Here is a 14,907-nt window from a genome sequence, read left to right as displayed (position 1 = left end):
CCAGGGATTTTGTGCCCATGAAGCAGCAGAAGAGAAGATTCACCCAAATGGAATGACTGATCCTATTACTGAAAGGCTGTGGGTGGCATGCTTACAGGTTCTGAGCCTCCATCACATCAGAAAGAGAAATCTCCTCTCCTCCCCAGGTGGGAGACAAAGCTTGCATGGGAAGCTTCCAGAGCATATCCAACATGATTCACATTTTGTCACATGAAAATCCACAGATAACAGGATGGCTCCAGGGAAAAGCAGGCTTTAGTTCTCTGGCTTCTCGCTGTGATTTGAACCCATGGTTCCTGGCTGCATCTCCTCTTTGCACATTTGAATTAATCAGTTTTGTTGAGGCAGGGTGTCCTGTAGCCCAGACTGTCCTTGAACTCATAATATTCACCCTCAGCCTCCCAAAGTACTTGAGTCGTGTGCCTGCTTTACTACGCTCAGCTAACACTGTCTTCTACAAATCTGTAGTTTTAGCTCTTACATTTAGATTTTTGATCATTTTAAGGTAATTTTTCCATATTGTGTGAAGTAGCATAAGATTACTTTAATGTTTTAAAATTGTGTGTGTGTGTGTTTGTATGTGCTCTCCTGTGTATTCCACAGTGTACATGTGGAAGTCAGAAAACAACTTGTAGGAGTCTGTTTTCTCCTTCCATCATGTGAGCTCCAGGAATTGAACTCAGATTATCAGGCTTGGCAGCAAGGGTCATTACACACACTGAACAATCTCAGCCGCCCACAGAAAGTCATTTTAAACTTTAAAAAAAAAAAGATGCCAGGCAGTGGTGGCACACACCTTTAATCTGAGAGGCAGAGCCAGGCAGATCTCTGTGAGTTCAAGGCCAGCCTGGACTATGGAGGGAGTTACAGGAAAGGCACAAAGCTACACAGAGAAACCCTGTCTCGAAAAACAAAAAAAAACAAACACACACACACACACACACACACACACACACACACACACAAAAAGACAGGGTCTCTCTGTGTAGTCATGGCTGACCTGGAACTTGCTGTGTAAACCAGGCTGGCCATGAACTCATAGAGATCCACCTGCTTTTTGCCTCCTGCATGCTGAGATCACTGGCATGGACCATCATACCTGAACACTTTAAACTTTGAATCTTTAAGCTCACCAGGATGGGGGTTCAAATTTACATTAAATGGATATGACTACAAAAGGTGAGTTGGTGTGACAGGAAACTGAAGGAGCAGGTGCTGCAGAAGTGCAGACGTGATAACAGACGTGGCAGAGGAGGACGTCCAGTAAGCTTCAGAGCCAAGGTCTTAAGTCCTCGAGTTGTTCAGATGCTGAAGGGTGGCTCTGCAGTACTGCCAGCTCTTAAAGGAAAGGACATGAGAATGACCAGGGATGACAAAGGCAGGGGGCTTTTCTAGAACCCCATGGTTCTGCTCTGCTGTGGTCTAGACTGACTACCCTCTCAGGAAACAGAATAACAAGACCAAATGAACTTAGAGAAGGCAAGGATACCCTGAGCAGAGAGAGCATTGGAAAATGCTGTTTTTGTTGTTGTTGTTGTTGTTGTTGTTGTTTTGGAAAAGTAGCTTGGGCAGGCATGATGATGTTGCATGCCTATGGGTAGAAAGCAGAGGAACTAACTGTAGGCAAACTTCTCTGTTCAGCCAGCCACTCCCCAAATAACCACACAGAGACTTCAAGATCATCCTCAGCTGCATGGTAAAAGTTTGAAGTCAGCCTGGGCTACATAAAACTCAGGATGGACAGAGAAAGGGGGTGGTCTGAATATGTTTGAGTCCCCCCCACTTTGTTGTTGTTGCTGTTTTGGTTTTTGAGCATTGGGGAATTGGACCTGTGGTCTTCAACATGTTGAGCATGTTGCACTGAGCTACAGACTAACAGGCCATCCCTGAGCCTGCACTTTCCCCACAGAACACAGCTCCCTGATGTAGCTGGTGCAAATGTTCACATTGTGGACAGTCCCTTGTCTCTGTCCACTGCATCTCTCCTCCCTTTCAGTGATTCTCAGCCTGGGACCTGGTCATGGAAATTGATCAGATGAGACAACACAGTGTAATTTGGAAGTTCAGGCACAAAAGGAAGGTTTGTCCTTGGGGACACTCCATCTTGGTTCAGAGGCAGGAGACTAATTACAAGGGAACGCCTCAGCAGACTTAGAGGAGACGGAACATATTGGGTAATTGGCATTTCCACCCTCAGGGAAGCATGGAGAAGTCTCATCTGACATTTGTGAACTAAGTTACCCAAATCTTACATCCACTTTAATCCTGAAAAGAGGAATTTAAAGGATGCTCAGAACACATAAGAAATTAAATGGGGGTCCTCCATTTGGCTTCTCAGAACTGTGGACCTATTGAATTGTATATTCTTTCTTCTTTCTATCTTCTCAGAATCTCTTTATGTGTCTGTGGTTAGTCTGAAACTCACTGTGTAAAGCTGGCTAGTCTTGAATTTGCAAAGACCCTTCTGCCTCTGCCTCCCTAATGCTAGAATTATAGGCATGCACTGCTAAACCCGGTGTTTTTAGTGTGCATTCCTGACTCTAGTCCCAGAATTGATTACTTCTTTCTTTTTTTAATTTTAATTTAGTGTGTGTGTGTTCCCAGAATTTCTTGATGAGATGATTTGGGTGGGTAGCTCTCAGTTGCCTTAATATTAGAATGGAAACTCTGAAACAGGACAATACCACAAGACATATTCATAGGCAATGTCTTTCTGAAAAGGACTCCAGTAACATAGGACATAATACCAAGACCTGACAAATGGAATTGCAGGAAACCATGAACAGAGTGAACAGAGTCCACATCATTAATTGATATGGGATGACCCAGCCCACTGTGAGCAATGCCATTTGTCTTGATTAATGTTCTGTTACTGTGAAGAGACACCATGACCTTGGCGACTCTTATAAAGAAAACATTTAGTTGAGGCTGGTGTACAGTTTCAGAGGTTTAGTTTATTATCATTATGGAAGAAAGCATGATGGCGTGCAGCCAGACATGGTGCTGAAGAAGGAGCTGAGAGTTCTACATCTTGATAAGTAGCAGGAAGAGAGAGAGCCACTGGGACTGACTTGGGCTTCTGATTCCCAAGGCCCACCCCTCAGTGACATACTTCCTCCAGCAGGTCCATACTTACTCTAACAAGGACACACCTCCTAATCCTTCTCAAGTATGGCCACTCCCTGCTGACCAAGCATTCAAATCTATGAGCCTATGGGGCCACTCCTATTCAAACCACACAATGTGCTATCCAGTCGGCTTCACCCCGCCTTTTAAAATACTTTTGCTTAAAATGTTGCAATCTGTTTATAAATGTACATCAATATACTTGAACAATGTAGCAAATGTTTATGAGACCAACACCAGTGTAGCCAAAGAATGGCACAGGGAGAACTGGACTAGAACTGGTGCAGTTTTAGCTTTCCTTTGTTTTGTCAAAAGAAAAGACTGGGCTCAGCAGATGAAAGCACTTGCTGAGCAAACCTGATGGCCTGAGTCACATCCTTGGGTCCCACCACGGAAGGAACCAGCTCCAGAAAGTTGTTCTCTGACAGCCACACACCACACACCATGCCACACACGCAGCATGCGCACACACACACACACACACACACACACACACACACACACACACCATGCCACACACAACACACCATGCCACACACGCAGCGCGTGCACACACACACACACACACACACACACACTTCACATTTTTAATGTGTGTGTGCTTGTGTGTATGTTTGGGGGGTATGTACGCAGGTGTGTTTACACGTGTGAACACGAGCATGCCATCCAGCACATGTGCTGGCCTCCTTCCTCCGTGTGGGTCTCAGGGAGAACTTAGGTTATTGGGATTGGCTGCAAGCACCTTTACCTGTTGAGCCATCTTGTTGGCCCAGTTTTATTTTTTATTTTTTCCAACATAATATTTTTATTGATTCTTTGGGGATGTCACATTATAGATGAATTGCTAAACCGTCTTATTAAATGAAAACCCGGAGTCAGATATAGGGGTGAAAATCTGAGAGATCAGAGGAATAGGAAAAGCCACAAGCTAACCTCACCTCACCGACACCTCAGTCTCCAGAGAGAGAGAGAAAGAGAGAGAGATGTACTTCCTGTATACCCACACCTATATGTCTTTTTGTTCTGCTATATCATTTGCTCTCTGTTCAGCTACATTACTTCCTCTTCCTGCCCAGCTCTGTCACTTCCTGTCTGTCTGTACAGACCTCCAAACCTTTATGGTTAACTAGTGTTGGAATTTAAGGTGTGTGCCACTGTGCCTGGCTCTGTTCCCAGTGTGGCCTTGAACTCACAGAGATCCAGACAGATCCCTGCCTCCTGAGTGATAGGATTAAAGGTGGGTGCTACCATTGCCTGACTTCTATGTTTAATATAGTGGCTGGCTTTTTCCTCTGATCTCCAGGCAAACTTTATTTATTAGACAACAAACAAAGTATCACCACATCACATCATACACCCTTATCACATTTGTTTCTCAGTCCTTCCATGTCCACCCCTGCCCTTGTGACCTCCCCCTAGCAGAAAAAAAAAAAAAAAGAAAAGAAAAAAAAAGAAAAAAAAGAAAAAGAAAAAGAAAGAGAGAAAGAAAGAGAGAGAGAGAGAGAAAGGTTATCTTCCTTTGGGTTATCTATATACTCACTGGAGCGTGATCAAACTCTCAGTGGCATGCCTCTTAAACAGAACTGAGTCCTTCCCCTCCCATGTCCCCGCTGGAAGCCATCTATTGTGGAGTGCTATACTTCAGGATCCCATTAAGAGTTCTCTTTGATGGCTTCCTGGCTTCCTGTTTAGGTTGTTAGTAGTTTGGGGGGGGAGGGTAGAGGTAGGGGTTGTCACAGAAGTCTTTCATGTCCCTCTTTCTCAACTGTGCATCTGCAGTCATCAATGTCACTGCCAAAGTAGCAGCTTATTTGCTCTTTACAGTCTGAGGGAGCATGGATCATGGGCTTCCACGTGGTTTCTGGTGTCAGCACAGATCATGAACAGGGCTCCTGACTGTAGTAGAACCCAGACAAGGCCCTCTTATGCAGCTGAGATCATGGACATCACCATGGCTTCAGGCTGCAGCACAGACCATGGACATCTGAGTGACCTTTGGTAGTAGCATGGGCCACAGACACAAACACAGACCTGGCCACAGTAAGACCACAGATCCATACATGGCCCTCAGTGGCAGCACAGACTGGGACATCACCATTGGCCTCAGGCAGCAGCACAGGCCACTCAGATCAGTGTGCCCCCCAGCATCAGTACGGCCCATGAACATCAACATGGCATCAGGCTGCAGCAAAGATCATAGACATCCGTGTGGCCTTTAGCAGTAATACAGGCCACAGATATCAACATGGATTCAGGCCATGGCACAGGCCGTGAACATCAGCATGTCATCAGGTAATAACACCATCCTCAGACATTAACCCAACCCCAGCCACAGCAGGGCCACTGACCCACACAGCCCTCAACGGCATCACTGGACACAGTGGTCCTTTGAGGAGGTCAAAGTTAGGAAATGGACCATTCCTCATCTAGGGCCTCTGTTACTGCCCAGAGCTAGGGTGATCCTGTGGCCGAGCAGCTTGTTCAGGTGCTGAGTCTGCATCTGCCTAAACTCCTTAAGTTCTGGGGTGCTGCACACCATCCCGTTGACCCCACTGGGCAACGACATGATCCACCATCAACTTCAGCCCTTACTCATACCCATCACCATGTTAGGTCACCAGTTCTGTCTCTCTCCACAGTGCATGCACCACGCTGCCCCCCCATCACCCCCATCTCTTCATCACCTGTCTCCTCTTCACATTGGGCCTGCTGGGGCCCACCTCACCTGTCCAAGCATTAGGAGGAGGAGTGTTTCTTCCACTTTTTTTTGGTGGTGGTGGTGGGGTTTTCAAGACAGGGTTTCTCTGTGTAGTTTTGGTGCCTGTCCTGGAGCTTGCTCTGTAGACCAGGCTGGCCTCGAACTCACAGAGATCCGTCTGGCTCTGCCCCCCTAGTGTTGGAATTAAAGCCGTGCACCACCGTGGCCCAGCCTCCACTTTTATTTTTAATAAACAATTTAAAAATTGTTAAACGTGAAAGTTAAGTGAATATAAATGGGGAAAACCTTATTTTTTAGACAGAGTGTCTCACTATGTAGCTCTGGCTGGCTTAGAATTTGTTATGTAGAACAGACTGGCCTTGAACTCACAGAGATCCATTGGCCTCTGCCTGAGTGCTGGAACTAAATCTGCATACCATCACACCTTCAAAGCATTTGTACATTTATAAATTCATAATAGCAAACATCTTTTTGGTAACTTGAAATCTAAAGGTCATGAGGTTATTTATAATATAACAAGATAATAACAAGATAAGGTAATAAAATATTCGTTAAGTATCTGGGTGATTTGTAAATAAGTTAAAAAATTAAAACATTGAAGATAGCTTTTTTGTAGCTGTTGTTTTGGATTTACGGACAGGGTCTTAATAAGTAGTCTAGGATGGCCTTGAACTCATGAATCTACTGCTTCAGCCTCAATTAGGGTTATAGGCCTATACCCAAAGAGAGCTCAGTAGACTGCAGCCTAAGGCAGTGAGGTCCTTGCAGAGTGATGACCTAGTTCCAAGATCTCACTGCAGAGGGGAGAGTGGAAGATGTTCTCAATGAAGACCTTCCTGTCCTCACTGTTTTTCCTGCTGCTGTGGTAACATCCCTGACAAAAGCTAATTAGGGGAGAAGGATTTATTTTGGTTCACGGTTCTGGAAGGATACAGTCCACCATGATGGGGGAGACAAGGCAGCATCTGGGAAAGCAAGCTGTCTGGTCCTAGTGCACTCAGGAAACAGACTGAACAGGAAGTGGGGACAGACTATAAACCCTCAAGGTCAGCCCCTCATGGCTCATTTCCTCCCTAAAGCTCCACCTCTCAAAGGCTCCACAACCCTCTCATATAGCTCCACAGCTGGGTACCAACTGTTTAAACACATGGACCTGAGGAGGATATTCCACTTTCAAACCACAGCACTCTGAAACGTATGGGCCCACTGAAGACATCAGCAATGTGATCATCTAAGCAGCCTGGCTGCTATGGTGTTTCTGGGAACACTTTGAAACATTCTGGCAGATCTATAACATAAACATAGCTGGAAAATCAAACTTTTAATTCTGTTTTTGAGACAGGGTCCCATATAGCCTAGGGTAACCTCAAGCTCTTTATGTAGTTGAGACTGACCTTGAATTCCAGATCCTTCTGCCTCCACATCCCAAGTACCAGGATTATAGGCATGTACCACCATGCCCAGCTCAACTTCTTTTTTTGTTGATTTGTTTTTTGATGCAGCCCAGACAGTCCTTGAATTTACTCTGTTGCTAAGTCTTGCCTTAAAGTCAATATCTTCCTGGGATTTCAAGTGTGCCCTGCCACACCTGATTTATGGACTGTTGGGGATGGAGCCCAGGGCTTCATGAATACGAGGCCAGCACTCTACCAGCTGAGGCTATGTCCCCAGCACCAACGTTCTACTTCTTTTTTTAAAAAACTATTTATTTTTTTATCTGTGTGTGTGTGTTGACTGTGTGTATGTATGTGCACTACATGTGTATACATGGGAACTGAACCCAGGTCCTCTCCAAAATCAACAAGTGCTCTTAGCCACTAAGCCATCTCTCTGGTCCCCAGTGTTCTATTTCATAAAAATCTCAGAAATGTCAACAGGTTGTGTACATGAAAGGTCCTCAAAAATACCCAGAGGATGAGCACTATCTTATAATAGCTTTCTGGTTTCTAATTCCATATGCTGCAAATCAGCCCAGAGTCTGCAGCAGCTTTTTGCCTATTAGAAATAATCCCTAAACAGAAGTAGATGGAGGAGGAGATAGTCTGTTGTATTCAGCTTTATGTTTTCCTGCTGTTCTTAGTTACTGTTCTATTGCTGTGATGAAACACCATGACCAAGGCAATTTATAAAAGGAAACGTTTAATTGGGGCATTGCTTACAGCTTCAGTGGGTTAGGTCATGACTGCCATCACTGCAGGGAGTATAGCGGCAGGCAGGTAAGCAGGTAGGCAGGCATGGGGCTAGAGCAGTAGCTGGCAGCTTTACATCCAGATCTGCAGGAGGCAGTGGGCAGAGAGTGAGAGGGAGATTGGGCTTGGGGTGGGCTTTTGAAACCTCAAAGGCCCCCTCCAGTGACTCACCTCTTTCAAGTGTGGGAGCCAATGTAAGAAAGCTATAAATTTATTGTGAACTATGAATGGGGCAGAGTACAGAATGTTCTTCCCACAAGGTGGCCTTCTAGAAAGAATTGCATAAACTATGGTAAGTGAATGTACTTAAAAGCAAGGACATGGTGGAAATGCCCTGGCATGTCCACAGCATCTCTGTGGGAATATTCTTTGCTCTTTTCATATGACCAAAGATGATAAGACATAACACCAGGTATACTCCTTGCTGTCCTTGTATTTACCTAACTTTACGGTAGATTTCACCTCATGTTTTTCTCACTTTAATAATAAAAATAAGGCCGGGCGGTGGTGGCGCACGCCTTTAATCCCAGCACTCGGGAGGCAGAGCCAGGCGGATCTCTGTGAGTTCGAGGCCAGCCTGGTCTCCAAAGCGAGTTCCAGGAAAGGCGCAAAGCTACACAGAGAAACCCTGTCTCGAAAAACCAAAAAAAAAAAAAAAAAAAAAAATAATAATAATAATAATAATAAAAATAAGAAGTGCTTTGTTTTGTACTACTCTTGAACTCAAAAAACTTCAAAAAAAAAAAAGAAAGAAAGAAAGAAAGAAAGAGAGAAAGAAAGAAAGAAAAAGTCTCCTGTTGTCCCCATTTAGATCTTTAGAATATATTCTTTGATCCTGGAGATTTAGCCTTGCTGGCCAAGGGGCAGATTGACATCCAAAGCCACACCTACTCCAAGAAGGCCACATCTCCTAATCCTTCCTAAACAGTCCACCAACTGGGGACCAAACAGTCAGACACATGAGTCTACTGGGACGATCGTCATTCAAACCACCACACCTGCATAGCACACCGTGCTGCAAGCAGTAAACAGACATGGCTGACTGTGAATCAACCCTGGTAAGAGCAGAGAGAACTCAGTGTGATTGAACTAAAGACAGGGACGTCTTTGGAAAGGGCACAGGATTGCTCTCTGATATCTGTGGCATGAAAGTGTGGCAGGAATCGAGCAGAACAAGCAGGGAAAACTTTATCCAAACCTTGGCAGGTGAATAGGCCACATATTATGTGGTGTCTCATCTCCCTATTTTTTCACTCAGAGTTCACTGTATGAGCCCCCTCTTCAGTGGGAGAGGAGATGCTGTAGCTCCAACTGCATTCTGAAGAACAGTGCTCTCTCTGGTTATATTTACATTTCAAGGCTTGGTCAAACATAGTGGTCGTCATTCAAGGGTAACACACAATTTTCTTTTGTCCATAAAAAGGAGACTGAGACATGAGAAGACAAAAATGTGGGGGTTACCTAGGCCTCCACAGTGCTGTTCCTGGTAGACATTAGTGCCTGGGATGCCTCACAAGCCAATGGGAAATCTTAGTGTCTAAATGCAGGGGGTATATGGGTTACTGTTCTTAATATTTATCTTACCTTGGATTTTTTTTTTTTATTTTGAAGGACAAAGAGTTTGTTTAGCTTGCAATTCAAAAGGAATATAGTCCCTCATGGTGGGGAAGACAAGGCAGTAGGCAAGAAGCGTGAGCAGCAGGAGGCTGCTGGAAGCAGAGAGGAAGGGTGAATACATCTATGTTGGATTTTAATCTAGTTAAAATTCATTTTATGTTGGATTTTGTTTGAACGATGACAATCTCAACCATTAAGGTAGTACCACACATCTATCTTTTCTACTTTAAATTCAGACTTTATGCCATCTAGAAAATGGAGATAATTGAAGAAAAGTGCTAAGGACTTGGAGAGAAAGATGGAGAACAGAACGTGTTCTCACTTTGACTGTGGTCATGGACCCTTTCACAATCATAGATGATCTGTCTAATTTCTTAGCCAAGTCATTGTTTGACCTGTAAGAGAATGTTAAAAAAAATTAGCTATGTCTTTTCTGTTGGAGAAGGGAGATAAAATTTAAAATTATTGGTGTATAACGCTAAGTTTTATATATATATATATATATTAATGGCAGTATTATATAAATCATGAATTTTGACTCATGTAGATATATATATTTAAAGACAGAGTCTTAAGTAGGCTAGTCTCAAACTCACTTTGTCGCCAAGAATGACTTTGGACTTCCTCTACCTCCCAAGTGTTGAGATTATAGGTATGGGTCACCACAACAGGCCAATGCTGCTGCTGCTTCTTTTTTAATGTTTTGAAAATGTGTATGCCCCTGTAATCTCAGCACTTCAAAGGTGGAGAAAGAAATTCAAGAGTTCAAGGCTATTTCTGAATTTAGTTTGAGACAAGCCTGGGCTACATGAAACCCTGTGCCAAAATACGGAACGCTAAGATAATAGCTACTAGAAAACTTTAAAAATGTATAGTCCACACTATCTTTCACTGAATCGTAGGTGTTAGGAACCTACCCTCACTTTGGCACATGCGCAGCTCTGGGTCTTTCATCTTCCGTCACAGCAGGCGTTGGCAACTACGTGGTCATGCAATCTGTACCTCAAAAAGCCGGTGGCGGACCCCCACCCTCTCTCTCTGCTCTCTCTCTGTTCCCTCTCTGCTCCCTGCTCTCTGCTCTGTTCCCACCGTCTCTCCCTCCCCCTAGGCCTGGCTGTCCTCCCTCCTATCCCCTCCTTCCTTCTAATAAAGCTCTTTGTAACTCTGGTAGTCGTTGCCATCGCAGTGACTTTTCCGCCAGTAAGCAGCGCTGCCACCAGCGCCGTTGACCTATCAGTAGGGATCTATTATCTAAAGTCCATGCAAAGTCTCTGGGTAGGGTCACGTCTGAGTGGTGAGACCCTGAACTTTGTTGCTAAGATTCCTTAGGGGTTAGGGGGACATAAACAAAATCTGTTTACCTCCTCTCATAAGGTCCCAACAACAAACTGAGGCACAATTCTGTGGAAGTTCACTCTGGGGAACCAAAGAGTTTTTTGGGTTTTCTTGCAGAGCACAGATGAGGGATCATCTACAGGGGTGTGGGTGCTCCTTTCCCAACAGGCGGCTCCCGAAAAGCCTTACCCAGTAAGGCGGAGGCTTCCCCAAAGCCATGTGTATGGAGCCCCTCTCTCTCAGTCTTCTCCGACCAATGTACTTAGCCCCTCCCCGAGGCCATGGACAGCTAAAGCCGAGCTGTATACAACATGTGCTAGGGAGGGTGTAGACAGACACAAGCCTAGCTGGGATGATCTTCTGCAAGGGGGCACAGGTAAATGCTCCAAGATGGCAGCGGCTTGGCTCAGAGGACAGTCACTCACAACAGCTTCCAATGCAGAGACTGTGAACTGGTGATGCCTTCCTGGCAAATGCCTTAATTTCGCGGGGATCTAGTTTCCTTGGGTGAGGAACGCGGCAAGCACGAACTTTGCAGTTCTGTGACTCGAAGGATCCAGCCAAGCGGTAGAATGTGTGAGACTCCTAATTCTGATCCCCGGTATGAAGGGAAAGACAGAAGGAGGGAAAGAGCTAGGCTGTGGTGTTCTACCCACCAGTTAGCTATGCATTTTAGAATTTACGTATTCCACTACAGTTTCAACACTGTGTAGCCCAGACTGGCCTCAGTTGCGATCATTTTGCCTCTACCTCCCAGGTGTTGAGGTCACAGGCATGTAGCACCACACACACTTGATTTTTTTTTTTAAATGAGATAGGGTCTCTCTACTAGCTCTGGCTGTCATGGAACTTGCTATGTAGACTAGGCTGGCCTCGAACTCACAGAGATCCACCTGCCTCTGGCCCTGCCCCTGCCACTGCCTCCAAAGTACTATGATAAAAGGCATGCACGTCACACTCAGCTCAATTGACCTAGTTTTGATGTTAAAGACTAACGGGGTGATCTTCTGGCTCATTTTCAAGGTCATGGATGTGGCTCTGGAAAACAGATCAAGTTTATTTCATCACAATAATCATCTTTAAGCTTTGGTCAAAGGAGATCCACAGCATGCACAGTGGGAAAGGAATCTGGCCTCCTGTGTGAGGTGAGGGGTAGAGCCTGAGGTGGGAGGCTGGGTGGGCTGACTATTCCTACCTAGCCTTCCCTAAGTAGGCAGCTGTGTGTTTGCCTCTGCCAAGTTTTTTTTTCATAAATCCCTTTAATAACCCCGCACAGGCTGCGATCCTGCCATCTCCAGGGGAGGGAGCTGAGATGCACAGAGACTGACGAGCTTGATCACACTCCACACGGCCCCTAAATCTCCGACCAACCCAAGCCAGCTGATGACAGTCTTGCCCCTGCCCAGGCCCTGTGGGAGGAAGAGGCTGACAGATCAAAAGGGTTACCAGCTGGCTACGGTGACTCACAACTGTGGGTCTGGGGCAGTGACTAAAGAGATACATGTCTCAAACTTCAGCTGGATGTAGGGAGACACTGCTGCAACTCATTAAGACAGAGTGCAGCAGAACCGAGCCCAGCTGAGTATAAACCCCCTTCCAGTGGTGGCTTACCCATGGACTGGCCTCTTTTGAGACCCGGTGTCATGTTACCTAGGCAGGCCTTGGACGCCTGACCCCTGTTCTCTGACTCCCCAGTGCAGGGAATATATAAACTATGGGTTTGCTGCTTCTTCCCAACCAAGCTTTCCCACCTGCCTAGCTATGCCCTGGTCTCTGTTCCACAGGCTTTTCTCGCCACTAAGCTCTCAGTCCACTATGCTTGGCTTGCGGTTTCCCGTCACTTTCTCCAACGGTGTTCGCTTCTTTCTTCACCACACTCAAGTATTTGGATTAACCGTGCTTGGGCCTCTATTTCTTATGTGTCTTCTCACAGAGTTAAAGTCCAGTGAGCAGGAGCTTCTCTGCTTGTGCTCACAGTTATACCGCGGCCGAAGAGTCCTAGCCAGAGTGTGTACTCACTGAACCCTTTTAGACAGGAGCTTCTCTGCTGATGCTCACAGTTATACCGCGGGCCGAAGAGTCCTAGCCAGAGTGTGTACTCACTGAACCCTTTTAGACAGGAGCTTCTCTGCTGATGCTCACAGTTATACCGCGGGCTGAAGAGTCCTAGCCAGAGTGTGTACTCACTGAACCCTTTTAGACAGGAGCTTCTCTGCTGATGCTCACAGTTATACCGCAGGCTGAAGAGTCCTAGCCAGAGTGTGTACTCACTGAACCCTTTTAGACAGGAGCTTCTCTGCTTATGCTCACAGTTATACCACGGGCTGAAGAGTCCTAGCCAGAGTGTGTACTCACTGAACCCTTTTAGACAGGAGCTTCTCTGCTTATGCTCACAGTTATACCGCGGGCTGAAGAGTCCTAGCCAGAGTGTGTACTCACTGAACCCTTTTAGACAGGAGCTTCTCTGCTTATGCTCACAGTTATACTGCGGGCTGAAGAGTCCTAGCCAGAGTGTGTACTCACTGAACCCTTTTAGACAGGAGCTTCTCTGCTGATGCTCACAGTTATACCGCGGGCTGAAGAGTCCTAGCCAGAGTGTGTACTCACTGAACCCTTTTAGACAGGAGCTTCTCTGCTGATGCTCACAGTTATACCGCGGGCTGAAGAGTCCTAGCCAGAGTGTGTACTCACTAAGCCCTTTCTGGAATGTTACTGTTTGGTCTGTGTTGCTGAGGCCACAGCATGCTATGCTGACCACAGGCCTAAGGGTGTGAGGAATATAGTGCTGGCTGAACTGGAGGGCAGAAGGCTGGGGGTGTAGCTAGAGTTTTCCTGCCTGGCCCACCTCAGGACAAATCTCTCTCACCTGCCAGTCCCACAGCCACTCAGACCCAACCAAGTAAACACAGAGACTTATATTGGTTACAAACTGTATGGCCATGGCAGGCTTCTTGCTAACTGTTCTTACAGCTTAAATTAATCCATTTCTATTAATCTATACCTTGCCACGTGGCTTGTGGCTTACCGGTACTTTACATCTTCCTTGTCCTGATGGCGGCTGGCAGTGTCTCTCTCACCCAGCTTCTTGTTCTCTCAATTCTCCTCTCTGTTAGTCCCACCTATGCTTCCTGCCTGGCCACTGGCCAATCAGTGATTTATTTATTGACCAATCAGCAACACATTTGACATACAGACCATCCCACAGCATGAGGGTGCATGCTCTTTCCCAGCATTTTCTGCTTTGTCTGTGGGCAGAGGTCTACCCAGGCCTCCCTTCTTGATGTCCTAACTTTTTGTTTTTTTGGACAGGATCTGTCTACATAGCTCTGGCTGTCCTGGAACTCATTATTTAGACCAGGCTGGCCTGGAACTCACAGCGATCCACCTGCCTCTGCCTCTGCTTCTGCCTCCAATGTGTTGGAATAAAAGGCATGTGCCACAATGTCTGGTGCTGTCCCGACATCTTTGAGCTTTTAAAGACCCCTTGTCACAAAGCACTGTGACTTTCTGCTTGCCTGCTTCCTGCCATCTTGTACCAGGAGCTTTAGTTAACAGGAACTTGATGGAGTCATCTTTGAGTCTCTGGTATCTGATACAGAGCTGTAGGGTTTTGTTTGTTTGTTCGTTTGTTTTTGGTGAGTGAGCCTTTGATTTGTGTGTATTTGGAGACTTCATGTATTCCAGGCTGGTTTCCAATTTATTAAATAGCCAAGGCTAGCCCTGAACTCTTTCTTGTTTCTCCTGCTTCTACCTTCTAAGCCCTGGGATTATAGGCATTACCACCACATCACGTGTATGTGATATTGTGCATGTTAGACTTGGTGCATGTTATGCGAGCACTCTATCACCTGGGCCACTTCTCCAACTCTGCTCTGAATTTACTTGTGTGGGGCTGTGCCAGTTGAGTTCAACAGGAGTCTG

The 14,907-nt window shown here is 45.8% G+C and overlaps 1 long non-coding RNA gene across 1 annotated transcript in view; it reads left to right on the top strand.

The window, feature by feature from the left end:
• The window catches only part of LOC131913005 (uncharacterized), a 51,411-nt gene extending 38,439 nt beyond the window's left edge, over nt 1–12,972 (top strand). The window contains exons 3-4 of the long non-coding RNA XR_009379785.1: nt 12,010–12,131; nt 12,263–12,972. This is a non-coding gene — a long non-coding RNA (uncharacterized LOC131913005). The remainder of the gene's footprint in view (nt 1–12,009; nt 12,132–12,262) is intronic.
• Nucleotides 12,973–14,907: the final 1,935 nt, after the last annotated feature.

Source organism: Peromyscus eremicus, chromosome 6 (assembly GCF_949786415.1).
Source record: "Peromyscus eremicus chromosome 6, PerEre_H2_v1, whole genome shotgun sequence".
Lineage (NCBI taxonomy): Eukaryota > Metazoa > Chordata > Mammalia > Rodentia > Cricetidae > Peromyscus > Peromyscus eremicus.
The sequence above is the reverse complement of the archived record's forward strand: the minus strand, read 5'-3'. Positions and strand labels throughout refer to the sequence as shown.